This window comes from Ahaetulla prasina, chromosome 2 (assembly GCF_028640845.1).
Source record: "Ahaetulla prasina isolate Xishuangbanna chromosome 2, ASM2864084v1, whole genome shotgun sequence".
Lineage (NCBI taxonomy): Eukaryota > Metazoa > Chordata > Lepidosauria > Squamata > Colubridae > Ahaetulla > Ahaetulla prasina.
The window spans coordinates 77,746,385-77,769,510 of record NC_080540.1 but is presented as its reverse complement, the minus strand read 5'-3'; the positions used below and the strand labels follow the sequence as shown (position 1 = coordinate 77,769,510).

The window sequence follows — 23,126 nt, the reverse complement described above, 5'->3', positions numbered from 1 at the left end:
TTATGATTCTATAATTAACTTTGCTAGAGGGTTCATTGGACTCCATTAGAGCAAAATAGACAAAGAATGGCCTTTCAGCCGAATTCATCCTCCAGTAATGAAACTCAGGAGGGACAGTTGATTAAATCCCAAAGCAAACACAACTCATCATTCCCTTGAGGTTAAATAGCTGGCATCCAAAACTTTGCTGGATGATTTTTAAAAAAAAAAAAAATCTTCGGAGGAAGCAGCTCATTAGGAGAGAAAGGAACCATTTTAAATCCATTTTAGGGTTGTGGGATATAATCCTCCAGGATGCCAGAAGGATTTAAGCCACACAGATGTCTAGGTGTAGTAAGTACTTGAGTGAAAGTATTATTTAATTTCATTTCAAATATGCTTAAAGCCTTTGCCTGATTCCCTCAGAGTCAATCTCCATCCTGGATGAGCTTAGTCGTTGTTCTTTTGTTTACACTTGCTCTTAATCGTTTCCTTTAAACCGAATACCCACAGGTATTTTTCTTTGCTGTTCTTTATTTTTAATAAACTAAATACTATTATAAGGAGACATTTTAGTGCGAGTTGATGCCCTGGAGATTATAAGATGATGACCCATCTCAAAAGGCCTAGACCTCTTCAGACTGACTGCCAAAATGCTTATTTAAAAGGTCCTTAAATTTTTATTTATAGGCAAAAAATGTTAATTAGATATTTTCCCTCCTTTTAGCCTTGCTCCTGAAGCCCTGGTTAGGAGGGGAAAAAATGAGAGGGGTGGCAAATGAATACAGCTGAAAGCCTTAACCCAGATGGCTTGGAAAAGAATAAGATCCTTACAACTATGGAACTTTAAAATTAGTTTGGAAACAAAGGTGACATTGAACCAAACGGGCCCAGCTGATACTGAATGTATAGATTCTCTACGAGTACAGCAGAATGTATTGTAACCTGAGCATTAAAATGAGGAGGTAGGGCTCAGATGCATGTCAGAGTGAATCTTTTTTTATTTGTAGGTCATCATTTCCTTTTATATCAGAGGATCATATCAGAAATGGCTCTACAAATGTGCCTGTTTTTGTTAATACTATTTTGTAATGCACAATGAGCTAGTATAGTATAGGTGACTGGGTAGCGGATGGGCTCTAAATTAGCACTGAAGCAGCAGGATGGCAATGCAGTAGGTGCTGCGTGCTGCTGGAGCATCTGTTATTTCAATGGGACATAAAATCCAATCCACGATTAGCTGGCCTGGTTCCAAGTTGTATCATTTCCATTAGCTTAAATTCTACCTTGTATTTCTCAAAAGGGAAATAATGCTATTTTGACATTTCATGGGCAATATGCATGTAGATGCATTTTACAGACATGTAATGCCTCACACAACTTTAAATTGCTACTGGGCAAATTTTGCTAATGTTAAAGAACGTCGCGTCCCACACAGCATAATCAGTGCTGAATGTCAATGGTGTAGGCTGGGTATGAACCTGAAACAGCAAGATAAGAGTATATTTTATATGCCTATATCCACAGAAAAACAAGATATCCGTAATTTCTGTAGTTCCTTCCCTAGCCTAGAAGACCTCACAATGTTAAAAGTACCATAAATCTTAGGGCAAGGCTATTTTCCATTTACTGTAATTAAAAAAACAACAACAGAAGATGCTATGCTGTTATTTACAGAACAAATCTGCATTGATAATCTTTGGATTAAAGATTGTTGTCAAACAGAGCCAGAGATTCCCTTGGCTCATAATTACTACCAAAACACACATTTGGATTTAAGATTTAGTCTGAGACACAATAGAAGAGCACACAGGATTCCAGTTGGTCAGTTTCTTGGATCAGCTAAAATTACCATTGAAGCAGCAAAATAATGTAATTTCTGCAAGAGTTCAATCATTAGCACTGCTGAAAAAATCTTATTTCCTTTATTTCCATTAAATTCAGGACAATAATGGCACTCCCCCATTTTGTTCCTATTATAAGCTGTGGAGGAGAGATTTGTAGAGATTCTCAGTTTTCCAGGTCATGGTTGTCCCAAAGCTGCTTTTTTTAGGAGGCCACTGGACTTTCTTGTTTTTTCTTTTGAAGATATTTCGCTTCTCATCCAAGGAGCTTCTTCAGCTCTGGCTGAATCCTTCCATTCCCCACTATCCTGTCAGAGCTGAAGAAGCTTCTTGGATGAAAAGTGAAATGTCTTCAAAAGAAAAAACAAGAAAATCCAGTGGCCTCCTCTGGGACTGTGGAGGAAAGGAAAATTCAGGTGCTGATTTTTATAGTTATAATTTCTTTATCCATATTTCACATTCTTAGCTATGTTACATCATTGCTGGACGACTGGCAAAAGACTTAACTTTTTTCTGCATGGTCCACGTCAATTATACATATAGTAAAGGAGAGTTGCCACATTTACCTAGCTGATTGTATTGAGCGAGTTGTTCTACTAACATTGATGCCTACTCTTAACAATTTCATCAATGCAAAAAGAAAAAAAGAAAAATAATTTAAGCCTTGTTGCAGCTTTTTTAACTTGGTGGCTAATTTTGTTTTTTTAAAAAAATCAATGTTTTGCTCTCTTCTTTACTTGCTTACCATCCAAATATAGTAGAGAAAATAGCTTTGTCACCCTGTGTTTTTCTTTTTTTCATTTATTAATTTCAGGTATAGATTGCCTGTGCAGTCTTTTTATATATAAAACTAAGGATTTTTGCACTAAAAAAAATGATGGATCTTAATTCGGAAACATTTTTCTTTCAGATTTAATTCAGACAATTGAATTAGTGTTTCTCCATAAAATATAATTTATATGTACACATGATAGACTGTAGCTTAGCAAGTTTAGCTCGCACGACAATTTCTTTTAGCTGAGTCCTAACTATGCTTACCTGGAAATAAACAGCATTCATTTTGATTCTGGAGACAAGTCATCATGTTTGTTTGTTGTAGTAAAAAACAAGTAATCAGTCTTGAATGGGGCAATGTGGGAGTTAAGTGAGAGATAAATAACCATTTCCAAAGCCTTGTTAACTCATTGTAAGGTGGTTTGCAGAGGTTCAGTTGATAGATCATTTTCAGTGCTTCTGGTATCTACTAATCCTCAAAAACATGCCTCTCTTGGCCTCTTTCTTGACTAGTCATTGCCCTTAGAACATGAACATGCCCTTTAAATTATTAAGACCAAATGACTTGATATTGAACAACATAATAACAACACTGAATTTCAGATCATATCAAGGAACATTTAGAATATCATAGATGTGAACCAAATAGGTATTTAACTTACACCCACTGCTCAGCCTCTTTTAAAGTCAGACATAATGTTTTATACCAGTTCTCTCTCAGTGGTAGATAGCCAAAATTCCTTTCTTCAAAAGAATTTTCCCCCGTGATTCAAATCTGATAGAAACCACCCAATATGTACTCTTCATATTATCAAAGCAGCCCTCAATCTCTAAGCTCTCCCTTGTTGGAACATATGGTAGGACAACTTTTACCTTGTTTACCTTGTCAGACAGTAAGCCTAACATAATATATCTTATAGTTAAAGTTTGTGCTACAACTACTAAAGCATGTAAACAAATTACTGCAAAACGAGGTCTGTGATAATGAAGAATAAATATGTTCAGAGTCAGTTATTTACATGCTAAGTCACTAAAATTGTACATACAGATTTAAATTGTTTTCATTATGCTGTATAATGCTGTAGTGCAATTTTTGCTGCTCAACTCATTTATTGTTCCAATCATTGATCAGATAAATTTGTATGATTGTTCTGTGAAAAAAAGAGGTACTGCCTTTTCTTCCATTTTAAATATAGCAGAGCGACATATATGGTCATTCCTTTCTCACTTAAAGAATTACGGTATTTGTGCGGGTCTTAGTTTGCTTGAGTGCAAAGCTATGAAATCTGGTCTAACTAAGGATGGTGGTGAAAAAAATGCAACATGAATTTCTTTTTAAGCACTTTCTGTGGGCTTTCTACAGGACTCTTCTCATGAATGAAGAGTTTGACCCACCCTTTCTTGTTTTTGTGGGTTTTAATGGGGGTTAGTATTGTTATGCCCTGTAATTCTTGTGGATTTTTTAAATGCTAAATTATTATCATCAGATACTTGGATTTTAATTCTTGTAATATGGCTACCTGAAAAATGGGCTCTGGGGAGAAGTATAAAATGAACAAAAATTATTCAGATCAAGAAGCTTGCTGATATAAAAATTAAACTTGATGCTTTAGCAGATGTTTGAGATGTTCTTTCTTAGTAAAGCATAACTGTGCAGAAAAGGCTCAACTGCATATTTAGGCAAAATTATACTTAGGCCAAAGTGGTCTTAAAGACTTCATCCTTTCCCTGTTCATTTGGAATTAAAAAAAACAACATAAAAACATTGCATAAAGGATGAATGAGCACCATGTGTGCTTTAATACAGATTTAGTCGTTGAATAACTGGAAAAGCATGAAAGGATGTATACAGTGGTGGGTGCTACTGGTTCGCCCCGGATTGGGCAAACCGGTGGCAGCGGCGGGAGGCTACACCCACCCACCTGGATGCTTCTGTGCATGTGCAGAAGCATTGCACACGTGCTCCAGAGCCCATCCATGAGCAAACCAGTAGCGACAGGTTTTGATACCTGCCCCTGGATGTATACATCTGGTCTTGATGTCTTTAGCTGGCAGGTCTTTGCAACAATGTTTAAACTTGAACCTCACACACACACACACACACACACACACACAATATATATATATATATATATAGCAGTTCTTGCATTGTTTGGGGATTATCAAAGTTCTTTGATTCGTGAACACAGAGAGAGAGCGGGGGTGGATGGGAGTTTTACATGTATACATATGTGTGTATGTGTGTCTATATACATCTCCATCCCCACACACATATGTAGCCTCTGTGTATTTGGTTGTGGGTGTGTTTTCTGTTAGAAAAAGAATGCTGTAATTGACTTTTTTCAAAGTATTTATGTAGTCATTGAGACCTTCAGTGATTAGAAAATATAATTGTGAAGAAGAAATGACAAAGCAAAACCAAATCATATTTCTTGTGGAACATGTTGAGATGAGATCTGCAGTCCACATTCTCCTTTTCTAGTAATCAGTGCACAAATCTGAGCCTTCAACATAATCAAGGTCTAACGTTGTACAAGCCCCCTGCTCCCCTTTTATTGATATGAATTTATGGGTTACAGATGTCTGGCAAAAAGAGGACATATTCTCATTTTTATCCTCATGTTCTTTCTTGAACAGGCATAACCTTAAAATCAAATATTTTCTAGCTTTTTGTGTCTCGTGGAGGGGCTGTATCTTGGGGGAGGGGTGGACTGTTTCTCAACACAATTCAGACTTTCATTCAACTTTTTAAATTGCTTCCTTTCTTTCCCTTATCCATTAACATACCCAACAATCTAGTTTCACATTATTTATTTCCTGATTCCAGCAATTGGCTCCAATTCAGCTTCTTTGAATCTATTATCACCATAGTCTATAGATCACATGCTTTGTCATACCTCTGTATGGTGAAATTTGGAAAGCACATTGTCATCAGTTCTATACTATTGCTAACATATGTTAGTGAAAATAAAGAAGTTGGAAAAATATTGCAAATGAAAGACTATCAGAAAAAGTAATTTCATATATACTGTACATGTAAATCTAAGTACATTTTTTGCAGTTTTTCACTATAATTTTTGTTGCAGATGCCAAGAAAGATAAACAATTAGTATGACCCAATTGGCCTTCCTTTTGAATTATCCATATCCTCTTCTGCCTGTTCAGATATCTGGTAACCCTAAATGGGCGAGTTTTAATTGAATATCTTTTTTTAAGTGTTCATTTTTTTAATCCACTTTTTTTCTTCTGCAGTTTTAAAAAATGCTGATTCACTGCCATTTATATTTCAGTCATTGCTCTTAAGTGACTCAAAAGTGCCAGGCTGACAAAAAGCCAGACTTATCACTAAGGAAACAAAGTGGACATGACAGTATTGAGAGTATGTGGCCAGTGAGTTATTTATTTTTGAGGATACCATGGTCTTTTAAAGTATCACTTGATGAGAAGGAAAGAGTTGTTAAACGTTCCCTCTAGAAACTACTTTTTCTGTATCTGGCTTTCATCCCAGTAAGGCTTTCTGGCTGGAAATAAATCCTGCCAGGAAACAATAAATTAGCATTAATTCAGAATTTCTAGTATCAAAGGTTTGTTGATGGAGTGGGTTGAACAAACCAAGCAAGGGTGTATTAGGCATAAAGTGTCCTGCCTTACAACTGAGACTGAACTGAATGTTTTTATCCTTCCAAAATCAATTTCTGTGATATTTTTATAATATTGATTCCTCCTCCACCTTCTCTAAGATAGCAGTATCCTTATTCAAAGCGTTTTGTAACTAGTGAGTTTTTCCTGGGTTCCACTTTTAGCACAGCCACAGGGCTATAAGGGGCGTGCATAAGAGCACAAAAGTGCCTACCGTTCCTGTCCTATTGTTCCCTTCATCATATCAAATTGATATAGTTGATGCATATTTTTATACATATATGTATATTTTCTTCAAAATATGTTGTTTTATCTATGACAATTGTTTGTGTATACTGTTGTGACAAAAGAAATAAAAAAAAATATCCTTTTGCTCCCCTGAGTCTATTTGACCACAAAAGCAAATGGTAAGTGACAGGTATGGGGAAGGGTCTTCACATACTGTCCTTGAGTATGTTTCTCATAGAGCCCATGATTAGGTAATTGAATCTCCATGTTTAAGAGACAAGGGAACTCTCTCTCTCTCCCCCCCACTTTCTCTTTCTGTCTCTCTCTCTTCATTTTATTTATTTGTCTTCTGCATTTATACTTGCTTCAATTCAAGATCTTACAATTAAGGACATCACAAGCATTTTAAATAAAGCTTCCACAGTGGGACTGAAAAAAATATTAAATTAAAGAACAATAGAGTGAACAGCAATCAAAGCAATCAAACTGGGTGTCGTTTCACTCACCAGAAGTCCTCCAGAATAATTCAGGTTTTTAAAAAATACTATTAAATTTCAAAAGCATGAATAAAAAGTAAAAAAACCAAAAAAGAGTTAAAAAGAAAGAAAAGTCAATTAGAAAGCAAAATACAGAGCAATAAGAAAAAAGAAAAAAAACAAAACAAAAGAGTGCCTTCCGACTTTCTTTGGTGCAGATATAGATAAAAATATACCCAACTTTTACTATAAAATTAACAATAGTCTATACTATTTAATCAGATATAATTCTTCAAATCAAAGTTTCATTACTCTCAATTTCTCACAAAACGTTCAAAAAAGTAGAAATAAAACTGGTCAAAGTCTGTTTTATGTTATTTATTGTTCATCCTGTCTTTATTATATTTATAAAAAACTCAAGATGGAAAACATGTCTAATACTTCCTCCTATTTTTTCCTTACAACAACAACCCTGTGAGGTAGATTAGGCTGAGAGAAAATGACTAGCCCAAAGTCAGCCAGCTGGCTTTCATGCCTAAGGGGGGATTAGAATCCACAGTCTATCCTGGTGCCTTAAACTAGACCAGACTGTCAATTTTTCCATCTCCCCCAATTGCATCAATGTAACCATTCATTCTTCCAATTTGCAAGTCTTTCCACCTTTGTGCATATAAAAGTCTTGCCACTATTATCATACATAAAAACAAATCTCGATAGGATATTTCAATCTGTTTATTCATTATCCCCAAAAGGAAAAACCTCTGATTTCAGCTGTATATTTATCTTTAGAATCTTCTGAGTCAAAGTACATATTTGATCCCAATGTTTTCTGGTTTATTTACATGTCTACCAGATGAATATATGTACCTTCAGATTAGTTGCATTTCCAACAAATATTTGAAATTCCTTTATACATTTCTGACCCTTTATCCAGCATCAAATACCAGGTGTCATTTTATAAAAGTTTTCCTTACGATGGATAATTCAGTGTAAATTTCAGCTCTTTTTCCCACATATCCCCATTGATCAAATGGTATATTCAGATTTTTTTGCTCAACCTATAATTCAGTCTTTAACTTGTTTAAGTTTCTGTTTCCATTTTCAACAAAAGTGTGTTCTTTTTATTCAAAAAGTTTTTATTAGTCAAAAAAGGTTTATACAAATACATATCAGGTATGGTAAATTTTCATTTTTCTTATCTAAAATAAGAATTTTACTCAAATTTTTTAACACATACAACAGCCATAAGGCAAGCAGGTGACACGAAGTAGCTAAGTTTGCAAATTTTAAATACGTAATAAAGAAGAGTCAAGAATAAACAGAATATCGTACAAAAGAGAATAAGGAAAACCAACACAATCCCAAATATCTTTATCACTTCCTAGTTTTGGATCTCAGAACTCTGGGTTCAGCCTGACCCAACTCCAGGGCCGCAACAGCGGCAGCCGCTTCAGCCCCATGATCTATAACCTCCCCTTCTTCAATTCCTGGGTCATCTGATTCCAGGAAGGCTTTGTGTTCCTCCACATAGGCCGTAGCCTCCGCAATTGTACTGATTTTTTCGTAATGCCCTCCCGGAAAATCATCAATCCTCTGGCATCAGCCATCTGAAGCCCACTCCTTCTGGTACAATTTGCTTGACAAAAATAATATTTCTTTCTTTTTCACGCACCTGTCTGGGAATCTGCCTCAGAATGGCTATCTCCTGCCCCTGTAAATCAGTGCCCCACTCCTATGTTTTCTAAGAATTTCATCTCGCCTCTTCTCACAAATTTGACATGAACCTCTCTGGGAACTGCATGCGTGCGTGCATATTGCGAATTAACTCTATAAACTCGATCCACATCCCAATTCATGAAATCAACACCTCTCCCAAGAAATTCTCCCAACAATTTAGTCACAACATCTCTCAAGTCTTCTTGGTCCACTTCTTCCAAATTTTGAAACCTAAGGAAATAAGACATTTTATCCATCTGTAGTCCAAGCACAGCATTGCCTGTCGCCTCCTCTCTTTTCTGCACTGCCCGCATCTCACCCTCCAAACCTTCCACTTTCTGCTTGTTTTCTGCTGAAACTTGTTGAGTATCCTTTAAATCCTTTTGGATAGTCACAATTTCTGCTCTTATTTCATCCAATTTCTTGTCCATATTAGATAACTTTTCCAAAATTCTCTCCATCTCTCCAGCAGTTGGTCTCTGACCTTTGCCATTAAGGAAAAAAAATACAAAATCCTCAGGCAGGCACAGTATCCTTGTAATTTCCTCCGGATCCACCAGGGGCACTCACAGGAGCAACGAGTCCAGAGTACAGTTAGTCAACCAGGAAGTCAAGGGAAGTGATGTCATCAAAATTCTCATAGTGAAGGCGGAAGCTGGACGCCACCACTGTTCCCCAGAAGGAGGGGGCCTCAAACCTTCCCTCCTAAATTTCTCCATCACCTCTTCTCCAGAGCTCCACAAAACCGTAATCTTCTTATTTTAAGTTCTCCTCTCCAGAATAACTCGTGCTCCTTCCAACCGCAGGGGAGAAAACCCCCGCACTCCGGAGCAGTCCACCACGCCACCGATATTCCTTCCTTCTCCTCCTCAATTCTTCTCCGCTCCCTGTTCACCACCAGGCTGCTGCAGTTATAAATCCAATGCCCCGGTGTCACGGGCACAGCGCCCAGGCGACGACCAAAATAATGGCGCGGCCTGTGGCCTCCGAACCCGCCGAGCCTAGGACGCGCCAGCATCGGTCCCCACAGTCCTGTATGTCGGCTGGGAGACCCCTGGCGAGTCAGTCTGCGCGGCAGGTGTCCTTTTCGGAACACCTGGCCCCTGAGGGCCTCGGCGGCGGCCGGATTCGGGCGCTGGAGGCAGGAGAAGCCTTCCAGACGTCCGTTGCCGCTGGATACCGGAAGTCGTCTCCAAAAGTGTGTTCTTATTAGCAGTAATATGATCATCATTTGTAAACAGTTCCACATCAAAATCAATCTATATTTATGTGTTTTTATATGGCTGTACACCGCCCTGAGTCCTTAGGGAGATAGGGCGGTATAAAAATACGAATAAATAAATAAATAAATAAATAAATAAATAAATAAATAATCTTATTCTTTTCAAAGTGATAGTTCTTCTTATCAAGTTTAAACCTTTCCATTGGCTGAACATAGGAAAACCAATGACATTATATAACCTTCCAATTCCAGATCTTGTTTTTAACTTCAAATCTCCTTGAAAGACAGTAAATGAGCATAAATTAGCCATTTCAGTTTAATTGTCATTTCTGTCCTTAAAAAAAGGCTTCTTGGAGTACCACAAAGGTATTTTAGGAGAAAGTCTTGCTTTATATCTACTTCCAAAACAATTCAATTTTCAAAGCTACCTAGAAGGCCAGAATAGTGGCATGGATGGTTAACCTAAATTCTAAGGTGAGATGATTCCACAGTATAGCCATTACTTTTGAAAAGCACCCCTTAAAACCTCCACCCTCTGTATCTGATAGAAATGCTAGGCTGCCAACAGTTTCTTCCATGGGCGTAAAAGGCAGTTTTGGAAATGGCAGCCCTGTAAATACTTAGTTGCCAGGTAATGACCAGCACACCTTGAACTATAGCCAGAAACACATAGGAAGCCAGTTCAGATACGATTTGCTGACCTCATAGCAACAAATGCCAACTAACAATTGGGCTGCTGCATTATCAATTAATTGAAACTTCAGAGTGATCTTCAGAAGCAGCCACAAATAGAATGCATTGTAAGAGACCAAGTGAGAGACGATTATTATTATTGTAAAACCGTAACTGGTATATCAGTTGGAGTTGGCCAGAGCCGAGGGGGACCCAAGGTATGTAGCTGCTCCTTCAGGGTTACCCACTCAGAGACAAAACTGAGCATCTTGATGGACAGGCAGCAACTTCACCTTCATGGGACTGATCAGTCTTCCCACTCCTCAAGATATAATTTAAGAAGGATTTTCTACCTTTGTGTATTTTTTAATAAATTGAACTTTTTCTTTAAATACAATAATGTTTGTTAATATTAATTGATAGCTGAATTAAGCCCATACTCATCATCCATAGCTGTTTTGTTGTAAACATTTTTTAAACAGGATTTCCTGTTACATAAATCCTCAATATTCTTCTAGCCCTTTGCTTCTGTTCAGAAGCATGTCTTCTAAGAAGAGTTCTTAACAAATTCAAATCTTGAACACACTCAAATGGGTTTTGTTTGTTTTTATTTAAAATATTTACAATATAGGGTCATCAACTGGAACAGCTATAAACAGCATGCAATAAACAAAAACTATTACAATAATAACAACTGCAATTTACCCATATATGTTTATATACTATATAATCTTTTGTATGATTCCTACATATATTGTTGTGACAAAATAAATAAATAAATAAATTACTCTTGGAAACCCACAACATATATTACACCATTCTAGGTGGGAACTCCAATCAACTTAGTCCCAGCATGCAAGATTCATCAAGTTTTCAATACCTTTCTAGAGACCAGGTCAGTCAAAGCAGGCTACAATCACATCATTTCAAAGACTTTAAGCATGCCCAGTCTGTTAGGCATGCAGGATGGCAGATAGCATTAGACAAAGGTAGTCCTAAAGATATCTAGTTCCTGTAGGCAATAAACAGCAGCTGGAATTGGACCTGGAAACCTGTTGGGAGCTGGTGCACTTCATAAAGCTGTAGTGTTACATGGGCATACTAAAGTATGCCCATAAATCACTGCACCAGTGTATTCTGGAGCAATTCTCAAATTCTGGATAGTTCTCAGGCGCAGATCTTTATGGAGTATAATGGATAATCCAACCATGAGGTAATTAAGATGTGAGCAACATCTAGCGGGGTTTCCTGATTCAGTTGTGCAAGTTGTTGAGTTGTGCAAAGGCACTCCTGGCCACAGCTGCCGCCTGCTCTTCAAGCGGGAACTGGGGAATATATCAACTGGTTCTGAGCAGAGAAATGCCAATTCACCCAGTGCTGATGAAAGAAAATCTCCATTAAATTAAGTTGGATCAGAAAAATCCCACATCTTTTGCAAGAGCTCTTATTTTCAGGAGAGACAATCCTGCTACACCCTGCCTCTTCTTTGATATTCTAGCTAAGCAGATCTGGACCCCTCAGGATCAGAACTGTTCAGAAAAATGAGCCAAACATCAAATAGTGAATGATAATGCTCCATGCTCCAATGGAGGGCAAGGTTTGTTCCAAGCCATGTTGTACTTTGCTTGGCTGAACATAATATACAGTACATGCTACATTTTCAGCAGTGTTGACACATGATAAAAATGACACATCTTGTTTCAGCACATAACTCCATGAAGCAGAAGATGATTGGGAGACAACCTTGCATGTAACAGTTGTATCCAAAACTGGCAAAGAAAATGTAAACGGAAGTGAAAAGGGAGTTAGCCTTAACCCAGTGAGGTGAAGGAGAATGGAAAATGAATGTGACATCAAGGAGTTTAGCCAAGGGCATTGCTAGGCTGTGAAGAAGGAACAAACTAATCTCTACAATGCACTTGCTACTGTCAGAACTGAAGAGCAAAGCCTTAATTCTGCTGGGAAGAGGAGCATTTTCAGCACTTAACCAGTTTGGGGGTCTTTCTGTTTCCAGGAATTAATCCTGCAATGCTTTAGACCAGGATGGGAGAGCAAGGGAAGACAGGGAGAAGTAGTGATTCCACTCAACTTCCATAAGGGTGAAATTGATTTGGCTAATTTCTTTAAAAAAATATTGTTATATATTTGTCAACTCAGATCTCACATGGCAATCTTGAAATATAAAGGAAAATAATGAAGAGGAAATTGTAGTGCTCATGGTACCCCCATCTTAGAGGTCTGGTGCAGCCCTGGCATTTTTTCTTGCGAAAGAATGCATTACATTTGCTATAGAAATTTTCTATTGTATTTCTCCAGTTATGATTGTTATGGTTCGTCGCATAGTCAGCCATATGTTTAGACTGGATTTGGCACTTGTCTCCACCTGTATAGTCTTGGGGTAGGCAAATGTTGCAAATACTGTTTGATGGCATTAAAGGTATCATTGCAAGATGTGAGCTGTTCCAAATAAAGCGATCTTTTGTAAATGACTAATAGGGATTTTGTCAAAGTTCATGGTGTTCAAGTGGTGCTCCAGATGTTTTGGGATTGCACTCAGGGTGCCTATTACTATTGGTACTTTGCTTTCTTTTACCACGGTTATTCTTCTTCTACTTGCAGGTCTTGTCTTGTCTTGTCTTGTCTTGTCTTCTCCTCTCCTCTCCTCTCCTCTCCTCTCCTCTCCTCTCCTCTCTTCTCCTCTTCTCTTCTTCTCATCTCTTCTCTTCTCTTCCTCCTCTCCTCTCCTCTTGTCCTGTCTCCAGGAGTCCACTATCAATTTTTATCTTTCTTAATGACAGTTGTTAAGTCTGGGTGTTATGTTGCGGATGCTTCTCTGTTTGATTCTAAAGTACCAGAGCAATTATTACAGTTTGTCGCACAGCCACCCAGATGTTCATACTGGGTTTAGCATTTTTGTGTACCTATTGAGTCCTTTCCAAGGATCTAGGAAAGGCAGATGTGGATGTTCTATGTTGTTACAGATTATTATTATTGCTATTGTTGTCATTGTTAATTCTTCAATTCGATTCACAGTCTGAGACTGGTAAAAACTTAACAGTTCGAGTCCTAACCAAGAACCTAAGTGCCGTTAAGGTAGCATCTGAGCATATACGCAATTCCAAGTAGAGTAATTTTTTGCAGTCGGGATATGCAGATTTAATAAGTTCAAAATTTCCATGTAGCTAGGCAACCCTTTGGGTATTGCTCCAAGGGCTCCTGTTTGTACCTATTGGTACAACTATTGATTTCTTCCTCCATAGTCGCTCAATTTCAATTTGCAAATCATTGTATTTTGCTATTTTTTCTAATTGTTTCTCTTCAATTGTGCATTACCTGATATTGCAATATTAATGAACCAGACTTTTTTCTTTTCCACAATAGTAATGTCAAGCATATTGTGGGCCAAAATGTCTGCCTGTTTGGATCCAAAAGTCCCACCGGATCTTGACTTGCTTATTTTCAAGAACTTTGTCAACTTGGTGTTTCCAGTAATTTTTGCTGCATTCAAACCCAAGCTTCTGGCAAAGCTTCCAATGTATAATTTTGGCAACTGAAAATCTACAATTATATTGTAGATAATCAGTCTGTGAAATTTTGCTGCAGCCACTGATAAGAATATCCACTGTTTCATCTTTTTCATTGAATAAGTAACATTTGCTGTTTTTACTGACATGTTGAATTTTTGTTTTCATTGAATTAATCTTCAAGGCTTGTTTTGAACAGCCAAATGGAGCCTTCAGTTTCTTTCTTCAGCACCTCTGATCTCAACCAGCTCCATGTTATTGCTGTTGTTGTTACTCTCATAATCTCTCTGATCATTGGCCTCAAGTTGATGAGAGTTCTGATACAGAACAGTAGGTTAAAGAGCATTGTTCAATTCATTCCTGTTTTTTTCCTGGCAGATACGGGCAGAACTTAATTATCAGTCAGCAGTCAGCCATACACAGCTACAGTACCATATTAGGCACACTGTCCAAAGATATTAAGATTAGAGAGAAACTGAACTAATGCATCATTTTACATACCCAAGATCTGGTATTACAGAAGAGTGGTAGGTGCTCTCATTTTTCTCTATAATAGCAAACCTATGAGATAGGTTGGACTGAAAAAATATGGCTGGTCCAAGGTCACTCAGGGAGTGTCTTGCTGGGGGGAAAAATAGGACTTGATCTGCCCTGGGGACAGCCAAATAGTTTAACCACTATACCAAGGGTCTCCAACCTTGGCAGCTTTAAGCCTGTTGGACTTCAACTCCCAGAATTCTCCAGCCAGCTTTGCTGGTTGGGGAATTCTGGGAGTTGAAGTCCACCAGGCTTAAAGTTGCCAAGGTTGAAGACCCCTGCACTATACCATATTGGATTTCTGGATGGATATCCAGAGTGTATATGTGTGCATGTATATGTATCTAATGTATATATTTTCTCTTTAAAAGTGTATGTACATTCATGTGCAAATATATGAAACGTACTATAAAATACTCAGATGTGAAATGTAGATTTGTTTATATTTTACTCTTTTTTATTCACAGGATTTTAAGTTCACAGTGTGGGATGGCAGGGAGGAGGAAGATTTAAAAAAAAAACCCACTGTTCCACCTAAATCCACCTAAATCTCATGGCTCTAATAAACTTTATATAAACTTTCCTAAAGATAATCTCAGCCTTCCTCTCTAGACAGTTTCTTTCCCTCAGCTAGAAAATTGACTGAATAAATGTCTGGGGAGATTTTTTTTTTTTTCAAACAGCAGAGCCAAGTTTGTTTCAGGTTTGCTTTCCTATTCCTTTTCCTCTGGGATGGGAATCCGTAATAGCTGTACGGCTCTCTCCAGTGCATATTGTTGTCTAACCCATAGGAAGAAATACTTCATTTGTGGCAAACTTTTATTATTGTCTTTCATTTAATTTGCAGTTTGCAAATTAGATCATTGTGCTCAATCAATAAACTAAGGGGCACCTTCCTTCATAGACAGCTAGGAAAACAAGCACACCACTGTTATGACACTGTAACACTGGGGGGTATGCAAATGTAACACATTTCTGTATCTTTTTAGCTGCGTCAGTTTTCTAGGATCACATTCTGAGAAAAGACTCCACTGCTTTAACAACTGGGTCCTGAAGTACATTTTGGAGTCACATCTAAAACATTGCACAGCTCTCTTTTTATTAATATAACATTTGACAAAATGTATCCAAACCCTTCCTGGAAAGAATATAATTTATTGTGCTTTAAACTTCTCAAAGGTGAAAACCTATAGATGGTACAGATAGTAAAAAGGGGGGAAAAGTTACAAAAAGAGAGTAAGTTAGCTGTAACCTTGAGTTTTGGAGAAGTCGATTGAATGAACCCTTTCTCCCAGTCAGTGGGATCACCGGTCAGGCTGGGGTTTCTCCCGTGCTAGCCAATTAGGACCGAGTCTGCTCATTTCTTTTGGCCCCGCCTCTTCTGCCTTCCAGCTTTTCAACTCGGTCTAGCAGAGGACTGGATGTGTCTACCCCTGCTTAGACCATTCTCATTCATTGATTAATTGATTAACTGGAAAAAAAAGAAAGAGGAAAGTCATTTTAAAATTGACAGCTTCGTTCCGGCGAGGAGAGCCTTTGCTCATAGCTGCCGAAGGCCGCAGGAGATGGCACAGGGCTGCCGGCTGGCAGCGCCTGGGGGGTTGAGCAACTGGATAGGCTCCCCCAAGCCCACAATCCCTATTTAGGGAGGGCATTGTTTTGGAGGCATCGGAGCGCTCACAGCCAGCAGAGAGCCGTGCCGCGTTAATTGCCTCGGAGGCCTACTTTTCCTTTTCAGGGAAGGCGTTTTGACAGCACAGTTCAGGGCTTTGCCCTACAGCTGTCTGGAGTGCCGTTTTGCTTGCTGCACTGTTCCGGAGCGTCGCTTTAAGCCGCGGACAGGTCGAGCGGCTTCTTAGACAGCTGGGTGAGCGATCGCTTGTCTTCGTGCAGCCGACAAGGGATTCTTATCCCTGGCGTTTTGGCTTCTCTCTCCTGGGCTGAAAGGCAGAGAGCCGTGAGTATTAGTGACAGTTGGTTTTGGCGGGAAGGTGTGAGCCAGGGAAGTTCAAAATGGCGGATGCTCCCTCAAGGGATCCTGACCATTCTAATGACAAGGCTAATCACCCATCCAGCCCTGGTGAGGGCACTTCCTCTAACCTTAAAAAGAAATCCAGGGCAGCTTCTGCCAAGCCCAAGTCCAGCAAGCCCTCTAAGGCAGAGGAACATCACCATAGGGCTATTGAGAGGGTAATTGATAGGGCTCAGTCCCAGAATAGGGATAATGGTCCCTGTCACTATTCAGGGCCATCAACTGCTCCAGTAAGGGAGTTTAGCCCTCTGGGTGAAATTTTGCCTCAAAATGCTTCTGCTGTCTGGTCTCCAGACCATTCAATCAGGTCTGACCAGCGCTCTTCCACCAGCATTGATGCTCTTTTTCAGTCTAATCCTGAGCATGTCAACCTCATACCAGGTCATCTGGCTTCAGGTCAAGCTCCACCTCCAGTTTACTGCTCTCAATCCACAGGAGTTATTTCTGCCTCAAGCCCTGGATGCTCTGCACCAGGCATTCTTCCTAATCAGACTCTAAATCTTCTGATTCCAGAGGCTTTCGGCCACATGATTTCTGAGGTAATCAAGCAAAGCCTCACTCAGTGCCTTCAACCTAGCAATGCTCCAAGTGTTCCGTCTTGTTCTCATGATCCTCAGCAACCACAATTCACCACATTGGGGGAAAACAGGTTTTATCAGGATCAGGACTTGGAGGCCCATGGGTCTTGGTCCGAGGAGGAGTCTCACAGGGAGGAGGCTCTGTCTGATGGCGAAGATTTGAACTCAGATCAACCCGCATTCGTGGGTCTTTTCAATCCAAACATGTTTAGGTCACTTCTCCATAAGGCACTACAAACTACAAAATTGGGCGGTAGCCGGCCTTCTCAGGATGCCTCCACATCCTCAGACCCAACCAATGTTTTCTTTGTGGAACCGGCTCTGGAAGCTGAAAAAGTACCAGCACCCAAGTTATTCGTGGATGTCACACAGCGACAATGGATAGTCCCGGGATCGGGACCCATCCCAAATGGTCAAGATAAACAATTTTATGGTGTGGCCTCGAATTTAGAGTCGGCTCTTCAGGTCCCTACCGTAGATGCACCTATTGTGGCATTGACCTCTGCAACACCAGTTGCGGATCCACCGGAGGAATCACTGCAGCTGGAGGATAAACGGGCCGAGAAGATTCTTATCAAGAATCACCAAGCGGCTGCTTGGGCAGCCCGGGCAGCCATGTCATCCTCTTTCTTTGACTGCACATCGTTGATCTGGCTCAAACAATTCCAAGAGCACATTCCTTCCTCCGATATCAGGTCGCACCAAGACCTGAATAAGATTCGAGCATCGCTGGAGTACTCAGCAGACGTGATCTCAATGCGGCCCCCTTTGCGGCCAAAGCCATCGGGACATTGGTCACATTGAGACGTCTTCTGTGGCTTCGGCATTGGCAGGCTGACACCCATAGTAAGTGGTGCTTGGCGGCCTCGCCATATTCTGGAGACAAGCTGTTTGGAGCTCCATTAGAGCCTTTACTAATTGAGACGCGTGACAAGCGCAAAGTACTTCCCTCAATGTCTCGTCGAGGCGACTCCCGCAGTCAACCATATGGCAGGCATCACTCCTTTTGAGCTCGGATTCTTACAACCAACAACGAGCTCCACATAATTTTGGACAGGTCAGTAATCCCCAACAAAATTTTCAGGGCAGACAGGGATTCGGGGTCCCCTCCCATAAACCATACAGAGGGGGCAAGAGTCGACCTTTCAGAAGGTCCAAGTAATGTCGATTCTATCTCAATAGGGGCCCACCTTTCTCATTTCTTCCCAATTTGGAATCTTACAACTTCTGATGCTTGGGTTAAAACCACCATTAGGGATGAACTTTCTCTCGAGTTCCTCTCTATGTCCCCGAGGGTTTTTGTGCGCTGTCCCATTTCTTGACAACCTTCGTCCAGAGTTCTAATTAATTCAGCAATTGACCATCTTATTTCAATTGGAGCAATTGAGCCTGTTCCACAGAAGGATCGCGGACTTGGATTTTATTAATGACTTTTCGTCGTGCCCAAAACCTCGGGGGGATGGAGGCTATTCTCGATTTAAAGTTATTAAACCGGTACATTAGATATCACCGGTTCAAAATGTCCACTCTCTCCTCTAATCTGACCAGCATTCGACCAGGGGACTTTCTGTCCTCCATAGATTTGTCAGAGGCTTACCTCCATATCCCTATTCATCCCACTTCCATCAATACCTTCGATTCTCCTACTCGGGATGTCACTTCCAGTACCGAGCACTTCCGCTTGGCCTTTCTTCGGCCCCGAGGGTATTCACGAAAGTTTTGGCGGCCCTGATAGCCCACATTCGTTCCTTTCCCATTAGGATACAGGCATATCTTGATAATATTCTCATACAATCCAATACCCCTGATTCAGCCAGATAAGACTTAGAAGTCACATCAGGGAACGCCAGGCCCACAGATTCTGTATTAATTGGGAGAAGAGCAATCTTCATCCAAGCACTCGAATTCTGCATCTGGGCGCTCAAATAGATTCCACAGAATTGATGATTTTTCTGTCCGAGGACCGTAGAATTAGCCTTTCCTCCTTAGCTTCCCACTGTAGAAGGCGTAGACACTCTTCTATCCTACAATTTATCCCAACTCTTGGGTAAAATGGTGTCTACTTTTGGCATAGCACCGTGGTCCCGTCTTCATTGCAGGCTCCTGCAATGGTTTTTGTTGCCACACCAATGTCATCATCATAGTTCAGACCAGAGACAAGTTGTCTTACCACAGCTAGTCAGGGATTCCCTAGCGTGGTGGACTTCTGATGCCCTGAGCAAGGGCAGCAGTTTCAGGGAGCCTTCAAGAATAATGATAACCACAGATGCCAGCTTGACAGGTTGGGGAGCCCATCTGGGTCACCACATGGTTCAGGGCCGCTGGACCGATCAAGAGTGTCAGTCAAACATCAACCTGCTAGAACTCAGGGCCATTTACTTGGCACTCTGCAGCTTCAGCAACTTAGTCACAGGCCAGGACGTATTGATCCTGATAGACAATATGACCGCAAAAGTGCATGTCAACAAGTTGGGCGGTACACACTTGATTTCTCTGATGCAAGAGACCCGACGTCTCGGCCTATGGGCAGAGTCCAACCTACTTTCCCTGTCAGCGGCCCATATATCCAGAATCACGAATATCTGTGCGGATTCACTCAGCCGCAACACAATAGACCCGACGGAGTGGTCTCTACACCTCTCTTTGTTCCAGTGACTTGTGACCAGATTCAGTCGGCCGTCGGTGGATCTATTTGCCTCAACCCTGAACCATCAGGTTCCGAGGTTCTTCTCCCGATATCCATCTCCGGGAACAGAGGGAGTAGATGTCCTGAGATGCCCTTGGCCGCCAAGGCTACTATACCCATTTCCCCCACTATCCCTGATCCCAAGGGTCATCTCCAAAATTCTGGAATACAGAGCGGAAGTCATTATGGTGGCTCCTCACTGGCCGAAGAGGCCTTGGTACGTGGACCTTCTTTCCTTGTTAGTGGCGCCACCTTGGAGGATCCCAGCCAACGAAATGGTTCTCACTCAGGAGCCCCTCAATCATCCAGACCCACAATGGTTCCAGCTCACCGTCTAGAGGTTGAGCGGGGATTCCTAAGGGCCTCAAGCATCCCGGACGAGGTAATTGAAATTCTTCAAGCCTCTCGTCACCCGTCTACTTCTCGTATTTACGAGAACACTTGGAGATCCTTCTGCACCTGGTGCAGGGATAATTCTGTGGTACCTACTGAAGCGTCTGTTTTCCAAATTTTATGATTTCTGCAAAATGGATTCAAAAAAGGCTTGGCGCCTAACACTTTGTGAAGGCAAGTGGTGGCACTCTCTTCAGGTGAGAGGTGCATTCACAGCGGCAGCCAAGGATCCTCTAATCCGCATTTTTCTAAGAGGTGCTTCAAATCTGAGACTGCCTATGGTTCACCATTTCCTGACATGGAGGCTCAATGTGGTTCTGACAGTACTGACCAAGCCTCCATTTGAACCTCTGAGGGATGTTGCCCTGCAGTTCTTATCATTCAAAGTCTCATTTCTCGTAGCAATTATGTCGGCACGCAGAGTTTCTGAACTTGCAGCTCTCTCGGTCAGAAAAGACTTATGTGTGTTCCACTCCAATAGAGTGATTCTCAGACTAGATCCTACCTTCATGACTAAGGTAAACACGGTTTTTCACCAATCGCAGGAACTAGTACTTCCGGACTTCTGTCTCTCCCCAGTACACAGACAAGAAAAATTATGGCACACACTGGACATCTGCAGAGCATTAAAGATATACATTTCTCGTACAGAGTCATTTTGAAAGTCAGAATCCTTATTCATATCCTACTTACCAGCCTCATTGGGCCTAAAGATAAACTCTCGCACATTGAGCAGATGGATCTGATCTACGATTGCGACAGCATACCAACACCAATCATTGCCCTTCCAGGACGCATTTCAGCTCATTCTACCCGAACTGCAGCAACTTCGGCTGCATGGAACACACACACTTCAATTCATGAGATTTGTACGGCGGCCACCTGGTCATCCCCTACACCATTCATAAGACACTATAAGTTAGATGCGTACCTTTGGATGGCGTGTCCTTCAACAAGTCCTGTCGGACCAATCCTTGGAGAGCCAGCAGTTTCCCACCCGATGAGGACGTCTAGTTTGGTATGTCTCCAGCCTGACCGGCGTTCCCACTGACTGGGAGAATGGCCGTTGGCTTACCTGATGTCCCTTCTTGAAGAAGTGGGAACATCAGTCAGCCCCACCCTGGGGTTATTCCTGCCAGCTCAAGGGGTGTCGGGGTGGGGTGGCTACTAATTCTTTATTGTTTCAGGGAGACACATCAGTCTGCTACAGCGTCCTCACCGAAAAGCTGGAAGGCAGAAGAGGCGGGGCCAAAAGAAATGAGCAGACTCGGTCCTAATTGGCTAGCACGGGAAAAACCCCAGCCTGACTGGCGTTCCCACTTCTTCAAGAAGGTAAGCCAACACCCATTTTTACTTGGATTATAGTCTTCAGGTTAAGCATTTCTGTCCATCTAAATGAAAATATTACAGCCCTATGGATAATAAGACCATTGTGAATTATAGCACTCACATTGGGCTAGGAATGGGATAGGATAATCATTACTTTGCCCTTGCCGCTTCTCCAGCTACCTGTGAAATTAATCAGCAGTTCTATGAATTCATACGGTTGTTTAAATCTTGTCCGATGTTTAAATCTTGACTTCATGTTTCTGGATGAAAAACTCAATTATTTGGGTTTTGAATTTGAATGATCGTAGATTACTCTAATCAACAGATTGGTCCATAATCCAATTTCAACACTTTGTGTTATTAGCCAGACATTCTACATACAAGTAGACAATTGCATTTTATTTTTGTGCAGGAAAGCTGTAAAAATGATATACCAGAAAAATACTGTGAATTAAAATAGGCAATCTTCACTCAAATTACAATTCTACTAATTTTCCATATTCAATAAACATATTAATGGAAATATTCTGGAAATATTCCATTACTTTTTTCCTGAAAATATCATTATTTTTCTGTTGCAGCAGCACTCAAGTCTCTATATAAACCCAAATCAATTTGATGCAGTTTTGCAAAAATAGGATGGGAAGAGTGGGCTTTATATGGGCCTCTGAAGAAGCTTTGTTCTGGGATTATCAAGATTTTGATCATAAGGATGAAGCTTCTAAAACAAAAGAAATGATGGTAGCAATCCAAGATATTTCCTGAAGGAAAATCACTTCATTCTGCCACCACCCCTTTCTATCACACAATATCTCTTTGCATATTCTAATATTTTATATCCTAATTTTAAAAATGTAGCATTAGTATTCAGTTTTGAAAAACTTGGAGATTTTGGTGATTTTATATACTGCATATAAACATTCACACTAATTGTTTAGTCATTTTTAACATTATGTATAGTTTTATCCAGTAATATACTAACAACCTAGATTTATATTAGGTATTATATACTACAGTCAGAGTTCATTTTATTATTCTAAATATATTTATAATCTTAACAATATTGTCATTGTGTTTTATATTTGTGCTATACCTTAAATTTTATTTATTCTTATAGTATGTTGATTAGATTGTTGGCAGCATGGGATTGCTTTAATTTTGATACCAACTTTTGTTGGTCAAAGGCATGATGATGATGATGATGATGATGATCCTGATCCCTTCCTCCTGGGAGCTAGTGTTTTATAAAGTTGGAGATGATCATCATATATCATATCACCATGTGGTTTATGCTATGCAAGTTTTGTGAACATTTATCAGTAACAAATACATATCCCATCTTTCTGAACATGCCCCCTACAATTTTTCCCATTCAGAAATGCATGCAACCACAATGCATGAGATTTTTTTAAAAATTATTTAAGGCTTTTAATAATTCCTGTATAAACATTTTCATCTTGAGATTCAACAGTGAATGAAGTCCTCATTACCTTGGTC

General features: G+C 40.2%; 1 protein-coding gene across 1 annotated transcript in view; it reads left to right on the top strand.

The window, feature by feature from the left end:
• The window catches only part of BSN (bassoon presynaptic cytomatrix protein), a 194,674-nt gene that overhangs the window by 37,548 nt on the left and 134,000 nt on the right, over nucleotides 1-23,126 (top strand). The window lies entirely within an intron of this gene.